General features: G+C 44.2%; 1 protein-coding gene across 1 annotated transcript in view; it reads left to right on the plus strand.

The window, feature by feature from the left end:
- KCNB1 (potassium voltage-gated channel subfamily B member 1) overlaps positions 1-11,250 on the plus strand; it is a 226,731-nt gene that overhangs the window by 197,661 nt on the left and 17,820 nt on the right. The gene's annotated exons all lie outside the window — the stretch shown is intronic.

The raw sequence follows: 11,250 nt of genomic DNA on the forward strand, positions 1-11,250 counted from the left end.
GGTGCATTTTCTCTCCTCCACCCTGCTCTGCCATTGCACCATCCAGGTACACAACAGTGGCGCTGCTGTCATGAGGGCAGTACTGCCTCACCTTTGTACCGTACCAGCCACTCTGGTTCCTGTGCGTATACCGTGTTTTTCCATGTATAAGACTAGGATTTTTTTCTTTAAAAATTAGCTTTAGAATTTGCCCTCGTCTTATGCATGGGTAGTGCAGGGGGGGTTGGGCAATTGGTTGCAGCTGTGAGCAGGAGATTTTCTGCAGCGACAGGGTGGGCGATTGGTGACTGTTTGAAGGGCTGCCTCTGTGGCAATAGTGTGGCTGATTGGCGGCTGCGGGCCTTTGCGTACAATCGTCAGGTGAAGCGATTTTCGGGAGTTCCACCCTTAAGAAAGCTCAACAACTCTGGGAATTCCCCCCTCCCAAAAAAGCTCAAAACCTGTGGGCAATCCCCTCCAAAAAAAAGCTTGACAACTTTGCCGGCGATGGGACAGAAGGGAGGCAGATTTAGTGATGTGTGTGAGTGAGCGATTTTAATAATAATAATAATAATAATAATAATAATAATAATAAATTTTATTTATATCCCGCCCTCCCCAGCCGAAGCTGGGCTCAGGGCAGCTAACAACAATCAAAATAGTCCAACATTCTAAAACATTCATTATAAAATTAATTAAATCAAATTAAAATCAAATTAATGGCAACCATCAAGCAAAATTTTGTGCAGATTGCCAGAGGAGGGGGTCAGGCTGCGCCGTGACAAAAGGCCTGGTGGAACAACTCTGTCTTGCAGGCCCTGCGGAAGGATGTCAAGTCCTGCAGGGCCCTTGTCTCTTGTGACAGAGCGTTCCACCAGATTGGAGCCGCGGCCGAGAAAGCCCTGGCTCTAGTTGAGGCCAACCTAACCTCTCTGTTTTCAGCAATCTCCCCCCAAAACAGCTTAACAACCCTGGGCAATCCTCTGCAAAACAAAGCACAACAACTATGTGCCATCCCCCACTCCCATTTTCTTAAATCGGAGTCCCCAAAAATAGGGGTCATCCTATACATGGGGACATTCTATAGCCAAAAGACTACAGTATATCAAAGGCCCCACTCCACTACAGAGTGGATTCCATCTGTAACTCAGCCTTGGGATGCTGTGGGCATGGAGAGAGGGTTTAGCTGAGCCACTTGGGGACCAATGGCACCCAAGCCATTGCAGAATGGCACTGCAACCAATTGTCCTGCCCCCCCCCCCTGTCCGCTGTGAGTAGTAGGGCTGTGGGTGCACTGGAGGCTCTGCTGTTCCAAAAGCCCTGCTGCCGAAGGTTGGGAGAGAGTTAGGATTGCACCCTAAGACATGTAAAGAATTGTGGGGTCTGTCCCACCTGCTGCCACTTCCATAATTTCAGCATTCCATCCCCCGCCTCTGACAATTTTCATTGCTTTGCCTACCCATCTTGCAGAGCTGCTCATCCATCCATGCAGCTCATGAATATTCCAGAGCAAATAAATCTTTCAGCATGCCAAAACCTGCCTTCCACTACCATATAAATTCCACCTAAAATGCAACAATGCTGGGCAATAGAGGACTGCTTGTACTAATTGGCCGTGCTGCATTTTCAAAATCCAGCTGATCTTTCCCCCTGCCCTGCGCTCCTCTTTCATGCAAAACAGATGTTAGTTGCCAGCATTGTGTTAGGTTTGTAAACAGTGCAACCCTGAAAAGCTATCGCTCTTCTACAGCCACATTTCTCAGGCTATGGCAGGTCTCTACAAAGATGTGCGTGGTTGCCTCGCGTGGTGAGATATCAGAACTGCAGCTTGGGACAGCTTGCCGATAGGGAAGCTTTTTTGATCTGGGCTTGCCCTGCCCACCCAACCAACCAGGAAGAGCTATTAAAGGTTTGCTGTTGGGACTATGGCTTTGCCTGAGGAAGAAGGACTTTTTGGCTCTGCTGTGTTCCTTAATTTTGACTCCAAGGTTCGCCACTGTCAGCTATGTATGGTTCAGTCCTGACAGCCTTCCAAGCTTTACACTAGGATAGATTGCACAAACCCCCTGGCATACTGAAAGCATGCACTCGGTGCTGTGCTGAGTTTTGATTCAGTTCACATATAAAGGCGAACTTGCCTAATTCTCACTTTCTGAAGCAATCCTTGAACAAAAAACAACAACACCAAGCATCTTTCAGAATTCACACTTCTAATTTTCGCCACAATGTGTGCAACAATGCATGTCCTGGGGTAAAGTGTGCATATAAATGCAACCTGTCAGCAAAAATAACATACAAAAATGCATTCCATTAGGAAAAAATGCTTTGCAAAAAAATAACAATCCATCTGCTTTGGAGAAACTCATAGCAAAAACGCTGGTGAATGTTCAAGCTGAATTTTGGGGCTGAGAATCACAAACTGATGTGAAACTGTGGAGAACAGAATTTAAGACTGGAAGAACGAGGACATGAGAAAAACTATCATCCAGCAATACACCCACCCAACAGCCACATCTTTTGTATGAAGCAGCCCTGTAGGCCTACTTGGAGGTACAGGGTAAGGCTCATTTGCACAAGGGCAGAGGGTGGGAATCCTCAGCCAATTCAGATTCCCCCTGCATGTGGGTAAGGCTGTTGCACATGAACTGCCCATTCCAGTGGCAAATGTAGCAGCGCCAGATTTACGGCAGTGTGAGTGGTTATCCCTCACACAGGGTGCCAAGCCGAGGGGGTGCAAAATTGAGAAGCTCCATAATTGAGAAGATCCATTTGGGGGTACCAAATGTTGGCCTCGCACAGGGTGCCCTATAATGAAAGGTTACCAAAGTCCGCCCCGGATGTGGCCAGTAGGAGCAGCATGAATCATTGTAGCCCTCCGTTTGTACTTTCAATGCATAAGAAGGTTTTCTATGAGATTTTAAACCAGCCCTCAAGTGGGGCAATTAGTGTCGTTGGAGATTCCTGGTCTCTTTTTCTCAGACACTTCCTTTATGTTATGAATTAATAGCCCTTGTTCCTCCTCCTTCGCCTGCTCATTGGCCTGCATAGCTCCTGCCATCCCTACTGTCTCATTGGAAGATTTCAAAGCATTGCATTTAGTGCTCATAACGTCTTTCTCAAAGTGAGTGCCTGTGTGTGAACTAATTGCATCAGATCTTGTTGTCTGTATAATTTCGTCTAGAAATATATGTTTGAACAGGATCCCACCCAGCTCCAGTTAGGACCTACTTGGGGTCTGGTATCTTCCCCTCTCTTTCATCATGGATGTTGGCTTATTTTATGGATATATGCTGCAGGTTATTTTATTAATACTATTGCTACAAGTTTGCCATGGCCTTTGGCTAGAACAACAAACCTATGAACTTGAACTTGAATTGGAAAAATGAGAAACTGCGAGAACTGAAACTGACAGCTCCTTCCATCCCTAGATTGACAGGTGCTAAGAAGGACCTTTATCTGAGACTCCAGAGACCAGTCAAAGCCAGTCAGAGAAAAGAATACTGGGCTAGGTGGACCAATCATCTGACCGAATATAAGGCAGCCTCCTACAGTCCTTCTTGCTCTGACTGGCAATAGATCTCCAGGATCTAAGACAGAAATCTTTTCCTTCTCCAACTCTGCTACCTGAAACCCTTTTAACTGGGATGCCTTCTGCATGCAAATCGTTGTGCATCCACAATTGGCAATTTGTAAACAGACATGATCTCCTGTATTCCTATATTATAAGCATATTTGATGCTTCAGCTGAAGTTTCTCAAGAAAAACAATCTGTAGGCAGGTTTATTTTTTTCTAATTTTGATTGGGAAGGGGGGGTTGCATCACGTATATCATCAGCATACGGTTGCTATTTTCTAAAAAATTAGCAGGTCAGTATCACATCAACAAATGTATTTTTCCCAGCTAGATGCAAAAATACATGCTGCTGTTCTCCACTCACTTTTTATTAAGGAGGAAAAATGCATAATTGTGTTAGCTATGCTTCTCCCTCCCACCCCTTCTCTCTTTTGGGGAAAAAGAAAAGTATCAATTATTTCCTTGCATATTCAGGAAAAGAAGGCATCTTAAGCAATCAAGCTAATAGTTTTTCCTTAATTACTTTTAGCTGATTTCATGCTCTCATGGCACATTGCTGATTGAACTAAACCATCCAAAATTCACTAAAGACAACATTTTGTACTCAATGTTTTGCAAGTGGGGCGGGGAGGAGCTGCTGGGTCTAGCAAGCCCTTGGAAGCATCACATTTTGCTGTAAAGATGATAAAAGCATAGAGCGACTTGACATGAGTTGTCTTCACAGCTGCTGGATGGTGCATGGCCTTTAAAACCTTGCTTTATCTCCTCTGGAGATTTGGAAGTCAGGCACACAAGGATTTATAGAGCTGAGCCAAAACAGGTGCTTTAACTTTGCTCCTTTTCTTTTCTTTTCTTTTGCTTTTGTTATTTCCAAAATCCGCCTCCCATTTTTCAGTAGCTTTTGACTGCCTCTTCAAAATTTCATCTTGTTTTGAAGCGTGCAAAATACCCCAAGGGCTGGATTTTAAGACAATGGGAACTGCACGGGCGTGAGTGGGCAGAAGGTAGAACTGGTAGAAAATCAGCTTATTGCCAAGACTTCAAAACACCACACAAGGCTTTCTGCAAGCATCAGTAATCCCTGACAAAATGGGGAGGGTCCGCAGGACAGACGTCCTCCACCAGTGCTCTATAGGAAGTCATTTTAAAGAAGCAATGCAAGGGCCTTGATGTTGCCCATCAATAAATGGCCTCTGGCATGCTTAACCATTTCCCAAGCCCAGTTTCAGCACCTATAGCGGGAGTGGGTGGGAATTATCTAGAATTACCTGGGGGAGGCTCTGGTAAGAATCAGTGGGTGGGAGGGTTAAGCGCCGTCTATTCTGTGTGTTGATTCTCTTGCATGATGCCATATTTGTTTTATGAATATTGTGATTGAAACAGCACGTTTCCTGGTCAGGTTTAGCTCTGCCCCAAGTCATGTTGCCACCTGCACATAGCTGTCAATGTTTCCCTTTTTTTAAGGGAAATTCCCTTATTCCAAATAGGATTCCTCGCAAGAAAAGGGAAAAGTTGACAGCTATGCACCTGCAGCAAAGCACAAAATGGCGCCTCTTGCCCACTGCATGTATGGAAGCTAACTAGAATGAGAGCTGAATCTAATTCAGCATTGCCACTGCTGTCCCCTGACATCTGCCACCTATGGCAGGTGCCTCACTCTACCTAATGATAACCTGCCAGGGAAGCTTTTGTAAACTAGAAGGCAAATGCTCCCTGTCCCCCACCCCCCGCGCTCCTGCTTCTTTTCAGGTTATCAGCGCACCACAAACTATTCATTATAGCTATGTTTGTAGGCTAATGTAAATGTTGTGTTAGCAGTGCTGATGGACTTTATTTACAAAGTCAAAATTGCCTGTAGCATCTCTTCCAATTCTGTATTATGAAAGCGAAATGCACATTAGACAGAACATCCACTTAGTATTAAAATGAGTCTCTTCCACTTTCATTTTTCAGATTTATCATTTTCACACTCATTTCCAGAATAGCTCAAGAGATGCTCAAGGCAATGTTGGTACTTTGCATCCAAATGCCCTGAGCTTTGTGGGTTAGAGTGGCCTTTTACGAGTGAAGGTACAAGGGTAGCTGTGGCAGAGAATCTAAATGGCACACCAACAGCCTTCTTTGTAGCAGTGAGTGACTTCCTTCAGATCCTCTCTGTAATGGTTCCAAGACTCTGTCATCTCTTTGGTTCTGCTTGGATTGAACTCTGACAGGGTTGGTAGGGTGGTATCCAGCTAAATGGTTCTGCTAGCACAAGGAGTTTTAGCTGTACAGTGGAGTTGCTTCACCTTTTTCTCTCCACATGCAAACCCACATGCAAACCCACACAAACCTGAACTCTGTCCCAACCCTCCGAAGCAGATTTACAGGGGGCAAACAGGCAGAGGAGAAGGTGGGGGAGATCCATTTTGCGTAATAAGTGTGTGTGTGTGTTGTTGTTTTGAGTGTGTGTGTCTGTGTCGTGTGTGTGTGTGTGTGTGTGTGTGTGTGTGTGTGTTTCTGTGTGTGTGTGTGTGTGTGTGTGTGTATGCACCTGAAGTAAGAGAGACAAGAGGAAAGACACATATGGAGAAATACCCAATTAAATGTCACAAATCACCATTTAAAAAAATATTACACATTAATATTTCTGCAACATTATGCTTTTACACTACAGTGGTACCTCGGGTTACAAATACCTCGGGTTACAAACACCTCGGGTTACAAACACTTTGGGTTACAAACTCCACTAACCCAGAAGTAATACCTCAGGTTAAGAACTTTACCTCAGGATGAGAGCCAGTGGCCCGGTGGCAGCAGGAGGCCCCATTAGCTAAAGTGGTTAAGAACGGTTTCAGGTTAAGAACGGACCTCCGGAACAAATTAAATTCGTAACCAGAGGTACCACTGTATTGGGCTATTTCCCATAGTGCCAGTATATTTACTTCTTTTTTACAAAAAGCCTTTGGAGTAGAAAGTTCTGTTTTTAATTTATTCTTGGTGTGTTTTTACTTAGTACCCAAAATGGATGACCAGAAGAAGTGGGATGGTTGGAAAGGACTCAGTCATGTCCACCGGAAAATAAGTGGGGTGGGTCGGCAAAGGGGATGACATCCTACCTTACTTCAGAAACTGTTCTACTTGCAGAATTTCAGGAATGATCCTCTTAACCGGGGATTCTGACAATTTGAGTTCCACTTGATACATTTGAACCTCTAAATCTGAATTGGGATTTGGTAGAGGCAGATTTCATAAAGTCCATTTGCTGCCTTTCGACAGTACCCTCCCCCAAAATCTGCTACCTGAGATAAGCCATTAAACAGCACCTTAATGGTAGGATCGCTGCTCTTATCTCATTGAAAGATAATCTTACATTGAACACTTCACAGCCATTTCTACTCCACTGTTTGCTGCAGATTTGTGCTCAAGCATGGCAAAACCACATGTGCAATTAGACTGTAAATCTCTCTTGCTTTGTGCAATCAATAATCATCATTCTGAAAGTGTGTGTTTGATGCACCTGGTCCTTTAAAACAAAAAACAAAAAAACACCACCGATTTGTCCTGAAGTTACTTAGCACTGATAATTCATTAGGAGTCACAAAAATTCAATCAGGGACTTGTAGATTTGCACTGGTGGGAAAAGCTCTCCTGGAAGCAGCTGTCATTTTGTGTTCCTGGAATCCTGCCTGTGTATACGGAGCCTTGTGTTCCAAGACAGCAATATCATTAAGGGCCAACACCTTTTGGCAGTGGCCCAGGGAAGTATCTGAGGTGGAACTACAGTATTAGCGCTGCATTTGAGAAGGTGAATCATGGCAGCCTTCTTCTACCAGTCAGAACATAATGGGAATAAGTTCTGAGCATCACATAACACACCCAATGAGCATAGTGTGGCAACACAAGCACGGATATGGGTCAATCACCATGCCAGTGCTTCTGAACCTGTCAAGGCCAGCCCTACCCTTAGGCAGCTGCCTCAGGCAGCAGATACAGTGAAGTGCTGGAGGACAGATGTGTGTGTTCCATACTTCCTTAAGCTAGCCTCCTGCCCTTGGGTGCAGTGGAGAATCCTGCCCTGTCACCAGTCAGGGCAGTGTTGCTCACTTGGCTTCCCAAAACCATGTCACTACTGTTTACTGAGAATGGGGGGGGGGGAGCTGGCATTTTTGCCAGCCACCACTGCCCATCACTGGTGTTGAAGTAAAGTTCAACTGCCAATACATTTACCTTCTAGACTGATGGGGGTAGCTAAGCAAATCAGTCTCAAGCTTAAGCCAAGAAATAGTATTCTCTATGAAACTGAATATCAATATACGTATCAAGGCTTTGAGATTAGACCACTGAAGAAGCCCAGAAAACTACCTTGCGAGGGCTGCCTGCAAGCCCCAGTGAAAGGGTCCCATCGGGGGCGAACAGCGGCCTCTTGATTACCGTATTTGTTCCTCTATAAGACTCACTTTTTCCCTCCTAAAAAGTAAGGGGAAATGTGTGTGCGTCTTATGGAGCGAATGCAGGCTGCACAGCTATCCCAGAAGCCAGAACAGCAAGAGGGATTGCTGCTTTCACTGCACAGCGATCCCTCTTGCTGTTCTGGCTTCTGAGATTCAGAATATTTTTTTTCTTGTTTTCCTCCTCCAAAAACTAGGTGCGTCTTGTGGTCTGGTGCGTCTTATAGAGCGAAAAATACGGTACTTGGACTGCCAAGGCGAAACAGGTGCAAAACGCCAGCACCCTGTCTACAACTTCATTAACATCCATCTACAACTTTACTAGCATCTCTCGGTATTGTGAACAACACTGAACTTACCTTTTGTTGGTATCTTCATGAACTTACCTAAAAAGATAAAGAAAACAAAAGACTGAGTTAAGCGCTTGAAAAATCTATTGAAATCAGACATTATAAGTTCATCTTAGGTTGGGTAGTTCGCAAGTCTCTGTGGCTGTGCATAAGGTTTTGTGTTTTTCTCAGAAGATTGATAAAGAATGTATAATCATTTTGGTAATTATTGTGTGTATATTGCATGAGTTGTACTGCATCCTCTCCTCTGACAGCAAAATATCCTGGGCTAGTAGACAGAGTTGACACACCTGCCCTGATGTCAAAATGGCCTCCACTTTTGAATTGCCAGGTATTGACTAGTAGGCACTCAAGAAACTGCAAAAGTACCAAAAATCAAAGTGGCAGTTGGTGTGCAATTCTGCTCTCTGGCAATCTCAGCCTTCATTTTAAGAAAAAGAGAAAGTTGCCAGGGTTTAACCTTGTGAACCTAGTGAAACCTCAGGAGCCAGGAGGATTACAGAGGAAGATTATGAGCTCCAAGTTTGTGGTTCTTCCTTCAACACCTTAACTAGAGGAAGCAGAAGAAATGAAACAAAAAATGTCAAGCTTACTAAAGGTATATAGGTTGTTAAATCTGGCTTTTCTTGGTAAATATTTTGTTTTCTTGGTACAGTGTACGCACTGCCCAGAGAATCCATCATCAAGCCCAGGGGTGCAACAGTTGTTTTGCTGCAAAGCAAACGTTCACGTATAATTTTTTAAAAACAGGTTTGACTTATGCCTTTGGCACCATTGGCTCCTCTTTGCAAATGGTGCCCAAAGGAAAGAGTAGCCAGCTCCAGGACCTTTTACTTTTTGAATTAGTTACGTTGTTCTTCGCTGAGCACCAGAGTTCAAGCCAGGCCAGCAGAGGCCCCCTGAACACTGTCTGTTCCATCTGTACAGGATCAGTTTAGATCAGCCTTTCTCAAACGTGGGTACCCAGATGTTGATGGACTACAACATGGGTAGGCAAACTAAGGCCCGGGGGCCAGATCCAGCCCAATCGCCTTCAAAATCCAGCCTGCGGACGGTCCGGGAATCAGCATGTTTTTACATGAGTAGAATGTGTGCTTTTATTTAAAATGCATCTCTGGGTTATTTATGGGGCCTGCCTGGTGCTTTTACATGAGTAGAATGTGTGCTTTTATTTAAAATGCATCTCTGAGTTATTTGTGGGGCATAGAAATTTGTTCAGTTTTTTCCCAAAAAATATAGTCCGGCCCTCCACAAGGTCTGAGCGACAGTGGACCGACCCCCTGCTGAAAAAGTTTGCTGACCCCTGGACTACAACTCCCATGATCCCGAACCACTGGTCCTTCTAGCTAGGAGTAATGGGAGTTGTAATCCAACAACATCTGAGGACCAGTAGTTGAGAAAGGCTACTTTAGATTATTGTGGGCCGAGGAGGTGGGCATCCTGCTTTAAGAAGTGCATCTGACCACCCTTGGCTGCTGACCACCTTGTTTTCTTGGATCAAGCTAAAGGTGATTGCTTGGGTAGGTCCAGGAAGTGGAGAATGCTGAAAATGTCTTTAACCTGGCTTTTGACACTTGAGGTATATGCTATTAAGGAACCACTTTATTTTTATGGTTGTAAGATCTTTTGAATTATTTATTATACTGTGTTTTAATGCGGTAACCTACCTTGGGACCTTAGGATGAAGGATGGGTAAATCAATCATCATCATCATCATCATCTAACTTAATATTGCAAAGAGAATATTACCAATGCATGGACAATTCTTATATTGGTCAGGTGGACCAATGCTTCCAGGCAAGGTATTATATGCCCATATGTGATGTGAACTGACAAGTGCAACATTTTAGCACCTTGATCTACCATTTGCTTTTGTGTGTGACTGTGACTGGAAATGGCAGCTTCCACTGTAAGATCAAGGGCTCTATTTCAGCTTGTTCTATTTTGATTTTTGTCCAAGCAGGTGGATGTGCACAGAGGCTGATGCATCGTGACCGCTGCTGTGTTTACATTCAGCGCGGAAGACGATAAGCATTCAGAAAGTGTACAGAGCTAGGGGTGGGGAAGAAATCCAATTGAGTTCATATTTAAAGGCAAATCTACCTAATTCACACTTTCTGAGGCAATATGTGAACCAAAACACAGTCATCCTTCAAAATTCATACTTCTCCAACTTTTACAGTGCAGTTCTCCACCCTAGCACAGGGAGTTGGACTTGATGGCTCTACAACTCTATGATTCTGAGTCATGTGTAGAAAAAAAATACATATACTAGGGTAAACTCTGTCTAAAAGTGCATATATTGGTGATAATGTCAGGATGCTGTCAGCGCCTCCCAGCTGGTTGCCCAGAAAAGTATAAGGACAAGGAAAAGTTTCTTATCATCCTTTTTTATTTCATTCTTTACACAGACAGGCAATAGAACCCAGCCTCTTGGATAATGGCGTTGTCCCGAGTGAATCTCAACCCCACACCTCTCCCGCTTTCTCATTCATCATTCTCATCGTCTCCTCTATGGGTGCTGCTATGTGCCCTCTGTCTTTGAGCTCTTTGCTCTCCTACTTTTAAGGCTCTCCAGATTCTGGGAGATGGAGGGTCTGGAATGACAACGTGTCATCTGGGTGTTGTTCTGGCTGTCCCATGATTTCCCAGTTTTTCCCCTCATCTGCCTCTGAAATATGACCTCCTGTAACCCACAGTTGTAAATCTATACTGTCTTCATCTTCCTCCTCCCTGGAAGGCTCAGGATAGGGAGGCAGTCTCCACCATTCCTCCTCTGCCCGGTCCCTGACAAATAGCATACAAAAATGCATTATGTATAGGAAATTTGCTGTGCAAAAATGTGTATTTTAGGGGCAATTGTGTTTACTGTTGTTAAAGCAAGCTGATGTGGAAATGTGAAGAACTGAAATTAAGG

This window comes from Podarcis liolepis (genome assembly GCF_965112155.1).
Source record: "Podarcis liolepis genome assembly, chromosome: 6".
Classification (NCBI taxonomy): domain Eukaryota; kingdom Metazoa; phylum Chordata; class Lepidosauria; order Squamata; family Lacertidae; genus Podarcis; species Podarcis liolepis.